The following is a 10,155-nucleotide window of genomic DNA, read 5'->3' on the forward strand; positions in this document are numbered from 1 at the left end:
ATGAAGATGGAAATATACATAAAAATACATGCTTTGTGAAGCGCTCACATAAGGCATGGGGGGAGATTGAACCCAATTGGTCTCTTGCTTCTTGTCGTTCATGCTTTTACATTGCTTTTTGTGCAAAAAGGTAGAGTTCATTGTTCTTGGGGACCTTCCGGGATTCACTACATGAGCATACTGCGACCGATCTGTGCACCACATTCAAAGTTCAGGAGATTCATACAACAAGTAAAGCTCTGTATCTGCATGCAATTGGATAGGTATCTAGATGATACTTCCAAGGTGGGATTAATTCGGATTTTTCTTTGTGCTCAAACTTTATCATGGTGCACCTCAATCTTGGAAAAGAATATGCTAGTACTTCATAACTATGGGCATTTCTTGCAAGCTTACTTCCACATTTGGAGATGCAAACACCAGTTGAGTAGTATAAACGAAACTTCATAAACTATGACAAGGTAACTGCCTGCCTCTACTTATGCATATTAATTTATGCAATTAATCTATGACCTCACTTGGCATGATGAGTATTTCATCAACCAAATTAGATGGGGTATTTGAGATAACATCAAGGACCTCATGCTCACTATACCTGAGGCAAGAACACTCAATGATTATATCATCATGGAAGCCATCCAAGAAGCCATCCAATGTGATAATAGACTGTTCGAGAGGAAGCACGAAAATCAAGAAGTATTAATCCCTTGCCAATAGAACCCAGTCCCAATCAGAGAAGAAATCAAGATTGAACCAATGGAAATAGATAATACTAGATTCTAGCCCTTGACCCCATAAGAAAAGCAAAGATGAAGAGAGAATCATCTACGCCTATATTGTGAAACCCTAGATACATTGCCTAAATTTCCTAAATAAGAGGGAAAGAACCTCAAGAGTTGTTGCAACCATCCTCGTGAAGGAAAATGAGGATGCCGAGGTGTGAATGAGACCATACAACCAGACCTTGATATAAGAAAGGGTCTCTTGATCCCAACCACATCCATGGAAACTTTCCTTGTCACAATCTAGATGATCTTGCCAAGAAAGACCCTTTTCCTCAAAGCCTTCTCGACTTCTAGGCTTATGCATGTTTCATTGGTGATGGCTTAGTGAATAGATACCAGATTCTAGTACTCCAAAAGACTAATCATGCACCAGCTAAAGTCATGGATGGAAGACCTATAGCATCTTGAGATATTACCAAGGAAACGTGACTACTCATGGTAACTCTTGGTGATCATAAATCTCGTGTATGCTTTAATATCATATCTAGTCCCACAAATCCAATCATCCTTGGGATGCCTTGGCTAAAGAAACACAACCCAAAAATTGATTGGGTTAAGCAAAAGATTACACGTAATGAAAATTAGGGAAAGTCAGTATATCTAGGAGCCAAAGCCTTTATGCACATAGTAAGGCAGGAACCGACCTACATGATATACTATATACTAGCTCAAGAATCTAGTAAGGATAAGTGAAGCTACCAAGCCATTATCAAGAATTTCAAGATGTCTTTGAAAAAAAGAATGGAGATCTCTTGCTCGAACACCGACCATATGATTGTTCTTTTGAACTCCATGAGGGGGACTCAACTACCTTCTGGATCCATCTATAGGCTATTGCCTGATGAACTACACAAGAACATCTACGAGAGCTTAGCCAAGGGGTTCATTAAGCACTCAAAGTCTCGTGGTAGAGCCCCAATTCTATTCATGAAGAAGAAAGACGAGTCGCTTTGAATGTTTGTGGTTTATCGACAACTCAACAAGATAATAGTCAAGGATCGATACCATTTTTTGTTTTGATACTAGAGCTTTTGGAACGCCTTGGAAAATCCTAGAACTTCACAAAGATTCATCTATGAGGGGCTTACAATCTTGCACGGATCATAGAAGGGGACGAATGGAAGACAACCTTCCACACAACGTATGGTCACTTGGAGTATGTTGTTATGCCATTAGGTCTCACAATGTTCTTGTAGTGTTCCAATATATGATAAATGATATCTTCCAAGAGTATCCATATCATTTTATAGTAATATACTTGGATGATATCTTGATATTCTCAAAAGATCCAAAGGAGCATGAGCACCATGCAAAATTAGTTTTGAAAAAGCTCAAAGAAAAAGGACTATATGCAAAACATGAGAAGTGTTTCTTCCATCAGACATAAGTGGACTTCTTTGAATACCATGTCTCCCAGAGAGGAATCTTTATGGACCCCAAGAAGATCGAGACTATTCTTGACTAGCAGACACCCACGTGTCTGTGATGTCCAATGCTTTCTTGACTTTACCAACTTCTACATTATATTTATCAAGGTTTACTCAAAGATAGTCATACACCAAACTCAGAGGAAACAAGTTCTCATGGACCCCAAAATCCGAGACGGCCTTGTAGACCCTAAAGACCACTTTTACCACCACTGCCCCAATCCTACTCCACCTGGATCCTACCAAGCCATTTTTCTTGGAGACTGATGCATCAAACTCTTCATGCATTGAAACCAAGATCCATATGTCTTCTTTAATTTCCTCTTCACAACCTCCACATGCCATCTCCTGAATGCATTTTTTCTGTACATTACTTTGTTTTATTTTCTAAATTTGTGTTCCAATGATAGTATAGTCTCTTGCATCCCCTTAGACCAATACAACCTTCACCAACTTCCAACTTCTAACTTTAAAGCTTGAAGTGCAAGCTAACATGATCCACCGATAGGGCAAACATGCTACAAAATCTCGTGACAAGAAGAATTTTCATGCTACTTGTCTTTGAAATCCATGACTTGTGCTTTCAGTTGATAATTTTGACAAATGTTGAAATGCAATGTGCCCTATCAAGAATATGCTACAAAATAGAACTTCATGCCCATCCATTCATGATTTGAGAAATATACAATGATGGATCCATGATATGCAATCAATCAAGCTATGCTTCACATAAAATAATGTATGCACTGAAGAAATTGTGCCTAGCCTATCAACATGTGCTCCTGTGTCATGCAAAATCCAAACACAATTCCTTGATTATTTAAGATCCTTATCCTCACCTCTCAACACTCAGCAAGAAAATATTGTACTCCACTCCACTCACCCAAATTCTCACAATGGCTCAAGAAATGATGGTCCTCAGGATGTCGATTAAGAAAACCACCCATATCGCAACTGCTGGCGTCCTTCATGACCCTAAAACTCACCCAACCACCTTACCACTTAACCAAATCTCCTAATCTAGCGATGAATATCCTAACTCTCGTGCGTGCAAGAAACAATGAGTGCTCAATGAAAGGTGCTCTCTCAAGTGCATGTGCAGCTAACATTTACTATATATAGCTATAGTGGACCACCTCATGTTGTGCTAGTGCTCAATGATGGTGCAAAAACGTTCATAAATCCAAACCATGGCAGGGAAATATTTGGAAAAATCAGGAGATGAACCCTGAGTGTAGTGTATCAACAACTGCTACATTGTCTTGATGATGTGCGTCCACTACTGTGAAGCCACTTTGGAGTATCCTGATTTTGTCACTTTTCACGTTTGTTCTTAAAAGTTGTTGGTGTTACAAAATATTTAGAGACATGTTATCTTTTACATGTTAAAACAAAGAAACCTGGTTTGGAAATAGAGCTTTTTGTGGCCAACACAATTGTGGACATGTGTGGTAAATGCCAATTTCTTGCAGAAGCACGGCAAGTGTTTGATAGGATTCCTATGAAAATTGAAAGTCCGTGGAATGCATTCACCACAGCATATGCTGAACATGGATTTTGTGAAGAAGCATTGATGTGTTTCAAAGAAATGAAGCTCACAGGCTAGCAACTTCATTTGGAACTAATGAAAGAGAGGATTGGAAGAGAGGTCTATGTAGATCTAGATAGAATTGCATGGAATGCACTGATTGCATGATATGTTGAACATGGGCTTAAAAAGAAAGCATTGAATTGTCTTCTGCATGAAATGGACCTTGAGAGGTCTTACTATGCGTGTTACCACATTTGTCTGCAGCTTGAAAGCTTGTGGCACTTTTGATGTCTCTATTTTGGAGATGCTGGAATGTGTGTTTGAGGTGAAAGCCAACAATGGTGGCATTTTCCTTGGTGGTGAATATTTCAACAATGCACTGATTAAGCATTTTGTTCAAGAGTTCAACAAGCAAGAAGGCATGGTCATCACAAAAGATAACCTTGCTCTTCAAAGGTTGTGTGAGGCTACTGAAAAAGGTAAAGTTGAGCTCTATTGTCTTTGTCAACAACTTAGAATTCATTTTAGATGTATGTTTTGAGTTTATAAAATATGTGCTAAGCTTTAAGAGGGTGAAATGAGGGTCACCAGGTAAGAGAATTACGTGTACCATTTATTTTGCATATCTCAATCCACATATGTGTGTGCACATATATTTACACAAATATTTTTGGAAAATCTCAAAGGTTTTGTAGTTTCATGGATGTTATATTTAAGATTTTATTTATGTGTACCAATAGGATTTCTATAAACACATGCACACATGCATGAGATTAAAAAAGCTTTGTAACTAGAATAGATTTTAAAACACACTCTTAATATCACTTGAATTCACACACACACACACACACACACAAACATGCATAGACATGCTAGTGGTTGAGGTGGAATTGAGACAAATAGTGATGGTTCGAGGGATAGCGGATTAGACAATTGTGTCTCTAAGGGTAACTCCGTAGTCTGATCTGTGTGTCCAGTGCTGCTTTGGGATATTGAGGGTGGCTCTAGTGGCATAGATGGTGCATTGTTATCCTCTTACGCAGGGAGTGCCAAGCTCTATAAACTTAGATGATTCCGAGGTATCAAGCTGCTACATTGGTTGATAGATTGGTTGGGGTTTTTTTTACTGAAATCATCACGGGTTCTGTAGGCTTTGCAGCTTGGGATTCCTGGGTGTTCATTGCATTAGCAAGGGTGGGGCTTCCTGGAGATGGGGTGGCAAGCGATGGTGGTGGTTGGGCTATGCTCCTAGGATCTCCCTTCTTTGGCACCCATATCCATGTGTTGCCTTTGTAGTATCCTTGGGGATCTATCGTGGCTTGATTGTGCACGTATATTGATAGCATCAGGTCAATCTCTTAGAGTTCAGGACAGGAAGAACAGGCGGGGTCAATGCTTGATGGAGGGAGCGAATGGAAAGTGATGACAGGAAGACGGCGGACTGAGATGGCGAACTAAGGAGCGACAAAGCTGCTGCAATACGAGAGGGGATTAAACACAACAGTCAGTTGTGGACAAAGGAGACGGTGAAGCTGGAGCAAGGCAGAAGACAGACATGGAGGTGACAAAGACAAAGCTGTAGCGATGACAACAAAGGAGAGGATGGCAGGAACGAGAAGAGGACTGGAAGCATCAACGAGCTCTAGGTGACGAAAGAGAAGCCGAAGATAGACGGGAAACGATGGAGGGGCTGCCGTCAACGAATTCGACGGACGTTCGATGGAGTAAGAGGGAGGCTGTGCTCGACTATCATGATGATCATGCCCTTTGAAACTGCTACAGCGAGTCCTTTCTTCTATGGCATAGAGAGCATTGTTATTAGTACATGTGGCAGCAACTAGCATCGACATCATTGATCTGTGATTAGAGAAAGAAGAGAAGCGCAAAATCAACTGCAAGAGGACATCCTGCAGCCATACACCAGAAGAGCTCAATCAAGTTGACCCATGAAGTCGATGCAATGATCCTTTTGTTTTGGAGGCCTTTCATGGTGCTACTTGACTACAAGCTGATACGACCAAGGGATATCATGGAGAAGACAGTATGCCTGGAACGTATGGACCGATTGATATTGCAGAACGAGAAGGTCCTTCGATTATTGGTCCACAAAAACCCTTTCTGGCTCGTATGATATGCAATAAACGACTTACAGAAAATGCAGATGACAGAGATATTCGTCATATCGAATTTGACCTTAAAATTTCTGGCTTCAATAATACCTCTGGAGAGACCTCTCTGATGGCACAAATGATAAAATTCAGGCGGTTATAGAAGCTGGTGTTTGCCCGAGGCTTGTTGCATTGCTTCTGCATCCATCTCCATTGGTCCTCATCCCTGCGTTACGAACAATGGGCAATATTGTCACAGGGGATGATGCAGTGACACAGTATCTTCTCAACCACAATGTACTTCCCTGCCTTCTAAATTTGCTCACTTACAACCACAAAAGAAGCATAAAAAAGGAAGCATGTTGGACCATATCAAATATAACTGCTGGGAACAAAGAGCAAATTCAGGCCGCTATTGATGCAAACATCATCCCTTCTCTTGTATCATTGCATGGTACAACAGAATTTGAGATTAAAAAAGAGGCAGCTTGGGCTTATCAAATGCTACATCGGGTGGTACACACGAACAGATAAAGTACCTTATAAGCCAAGGTTGCATCAAGCCATTGTGTGATCTATTGACCTGTTCGGATCCTCGAATTGTGACGATGTGTTTGGAAGGATTAGAAAACATATTGAGGGTTGGGGAAGCTGAGAAGGACCTTGGTAATACAGGTGGCATCAATTTGTATGCTCAGTATATTGATGAAGCAGAAGGTGTTGAAAAGATTGAGACTTTACAGACCCATGACAATTCTGACATTTATGAGAAGGCAGTGAAGCTCTTGGAAATATACTGGCTGGATGAGGAGGAAGATGAGAACGTTGCTTCTGATAAATTACAGCTGCTTTCGGGAGAGTTAATGAGTTATGGTTAGCTCTAGCTTTTTCTAACATTGTTTGACCTCAGACCTGCTCAATTAGCAGCAGTCTGTGCAAGTCTTGTCTCAGAAGGCATCAAATTTCGTAGTGATACAATAGTGAGTGACATCTACAAACCATCAAATGAAGTGCAACAATCAATTGGTGTATTGAGGGAAACAGTCATGATTTGAAGAGCTATTCTCAGTTTTCATACTGCTCATGAGAGGGTGGAACAGATTTGTCAACTGTTGCAATCACATATAGATGATGCAAAGCAGGCAGAAACTGTTGTCAATTGTGTGCATTTGAAATCTTGCTTCTCATAAGCTTGGACTCTAATAAGAGCTTGTATACATGCCATGGGTCAATTGCATAGATCACATGTGGTTTGTTATGATGTTTCTCTATGCTCAGAGATAACTTGGCAGTAATACAAATGTTACTTGGCATCATATTTGTCTTAATTATTTGCTTCGATTGATCTTCTGTCTTGAAATTTCTCAAGAATCTCTGTGGTTGCGACTTTGCTTTCGAAAACCCTTCGACACCGGGCACCCACTTGGTAGCATTTCTATGAGGAGGGACTCATCACGAAGGAGCAATATAATCGTGCCATGAGGATTCTACAACCAGAAGAGGTATGATTTATTTTTTACATGAAAAGTATAGGTAACTCTAATTTATTGTTTGTAATGGTATTTATATACCTTAATCCTTTATGTAGGCGAACCCTAATGCAGTTGAGGATAGCGAAGGGGGGACTAGCAATAGCAGTGGCGGCAGCGGTAGCAGCACAGGCAGCAGTGATATTAGCGATGATAATGCCTCTTCTGAGGAGATGTAGAGGAGCCCCATGCATGTATGTCTCCCCTTGGCTTGTAGTTTTCATTTTTTATATGTATTACTTTCAGCTAGTGCTTGTGACCATGACCATGCTTGAGGTCATAAGCACTAGAACTCATCATGTAAAAATGTTTCATCTATATATATGAAATTTCGTGTTCTACATACATTGTTTTGTTTTCAGTACAAAAATATTCGAAATAATCTTTCTCTGTTTTCCCTAAGCATACAATTTGATGTTGATGGGGGGAAAAAAACCAAAGAGCATGTGGCTTGCAAAGCCACATGCTCTTTGGTTTTTTTTAAATATCTCTATTTTACACTTCTATCAGCGAGTCTAAATTGCAGAAAAATGCGTGTCTGTTCTCGTCAAAAACTTGCAGAGTAAACGCTTTTTTAGACGCGCAGTTACATACGTGTATAGACGCATAATATGAATATATCCAATTTTTTATAAATATGATTATATATTTACAGAGTGCATCAATAGGCGCGTCTATATGGGCGTGTAAGTTTCACTATAAGTGCCCTTTTAGACGCAAAATTTTAGACGCAGCAGTAGACGTGGTAATAAACGCGCCCGATATTTTTTAACACAGTTCAAATATTGCGTCTACAAGCGCGTCTATGGAGCTTTTTTGTTGTAGTGTATTGATATGCTCATTCATCTCCATGTTCTTATACATCACTCAAGAATCAAATGTTTTACTATTTTTCATTCCTTAACTAGAAAAGTAAGAAAACATTGCTAAGGTAAAATCTTATTGATGAAGCTTGTTAAGATGATGTCCTTTCTAGGTTATAGAACTTGGTCATCAAAGTAGCTATGTGATATTACAACAATCTACAAGTTTGAACAAAGGTGGGAGCGTACCCACAGATGGGATATATATTATTCTCAAAGAGCTAGGAATTTGGAATCATCGTTGTATTATTTCATAAAAAGACAAAGAGACCATTCTTGAAGCTTATATCTAGGTCGTTGCTTGATTGATTGAAAGTAGCCAAATTCATGTTGCCGCACCAGCTTTTTGTTTAGAAGGACTTGTGGTTGATTTTTATATTGAGCAAACGCATCCTTGGAAGGAAAACACCAAGTTTGGAAGTTGTTCTTGAAAAGATAGGTTTTACCATTATGTACTCGTTACTAGGAAAAACACAAAATGATATGAGAAGCAAGCCCTGCATGGAGTGGAGCAGCCTCTTTCGCTCGCTTATTAGTAATACGGCTTGTAATTTATGGCGCTAATAATTCTTGCTACCTACTGAGTTAGACGTTGGTGGCAAGGCTGGCGCCGAGGGTGAAGACGCCATGGATAAAGGCAGCGACGTGGGCGCTGACGGTGCCGCTGACGGTGCCGTCAATGATGGCGACGATCGTGCCGTCCAGGAGGTCGAGGGGGCCGACCTGGTGGCCGGAGGAGGGGTTCTTGAGGTAGCATTTCTGCTGGGCTGGTGGCACCTCCACCGAAGCCCCCACCGCCACCTCGATGCTCACCTCCACCCCTACCGGCAGCAGCACCACCGGCAGCCCTGACTTGTTCTCCACCCGGCAGCTCGCCTCAGCCACACACGCCATACTCGCGGCAACTGCTACCACTACAAGCAGTACACAGCCACGGCCAAAAGTAATCTTGGCTGCCATCTTCGCCGGTGTACGCGCGCGCACGCAGAGAGAGAGAGAGAGAGAGAGAGACGCGGTATATTGTTTCGGAGCGTGCAGGCTCCGGCCGTTTTATAGGCATCTCCCGTGATATGAGAGAGAGAGAGAGAGAGCCCGCGAGCGAGCTTTGATTAAAGAAAAGATTTTTAATTGTTTTTTTATTACCCGTGGTCACACATCTCATATAATGTCGTAACTATTCTATTAATCTCGTGCCAATCAATATGACAACCATATCACATTGATAGGGATACACTCAGATGACTATTATGTTTTTTATATCGAAAAGATAGAAATCAATGTCTAAATATAACGTCGTGAAAAGTATAGTGTATATGTAGAATTTACAAAAAATACAAAATTGATATATGCATTCACTGATCGATGGATTGACTGATTGATATACGTTTAATCACTAGGATAAATGCTGTATAAAGAGGTTACGGTACATGCGATAATTGAACTAATGTATGGATACAATAAATGCATGGATTGAGTGTTATGGATATATTAATTCAGCAATTGACTAGTCTCTGGATGTTCAATTACTACAAGGAATGTTGAATGAGGGTAGTTGTGCATGTAATGTATTGTTGTAACTAATCGATCAAATTTCTAAAATGAGTACGTTGGTTACATCATACCAATATCAATATACTTTATAGTTAACTATCTACAAACTAATGTATATATTGACTAGTTGATTGATGGTTGGTTAGTATAGTAAACTTTGTATTGAGAGTGGTTATGCGTAGTTGACTTTATAGATGACGCACCCTAGCTCAATTCTAAAATTCACTTCAGCTCTAGCAACTATACTCCTAGCTCTTCATTAGCATGAAGGTTATCTTCCCTCTATAATAGAGTGCAAGTTTTCATGCTTTAGCTCCATGATGACAATTCTAGCAGGCTCTTTTGTAAATGAGTGTATCAT

At 40.2% G+C, this 10,155-nt stretch overlaps 1 pseudogene; it reads left to right on the forward strand.

Moving 5' to 3' along the window:
- Nucleotides 1–3,981: 3,981 nt before the first annotated feature.
- Nucleotides 3,982–6,729, forward strand: LOC148011482 (importin subunit alpha-1b pseudogene; annotated as a pseudogene).
- Nucleotides 6,730–10,155: the final 3,426 nt, after the last annotated feature.

The sequence above is a fragment of the Lygodium microphyllum genome, chromosome 28, assembly GCF_053477565.2.
Source record: "Lygodium microphyllum isolate KBCC chromosome 28, Lygodium_microphyllum_v1.1.10, whole genome shotgun sequence".
NCBI lineage: Eukaryota > Viridiplantae > Streptophyta > Polypodiopsida > Schizaeales > Lygodiaceae > Lygodium > Lygodium microphyllum.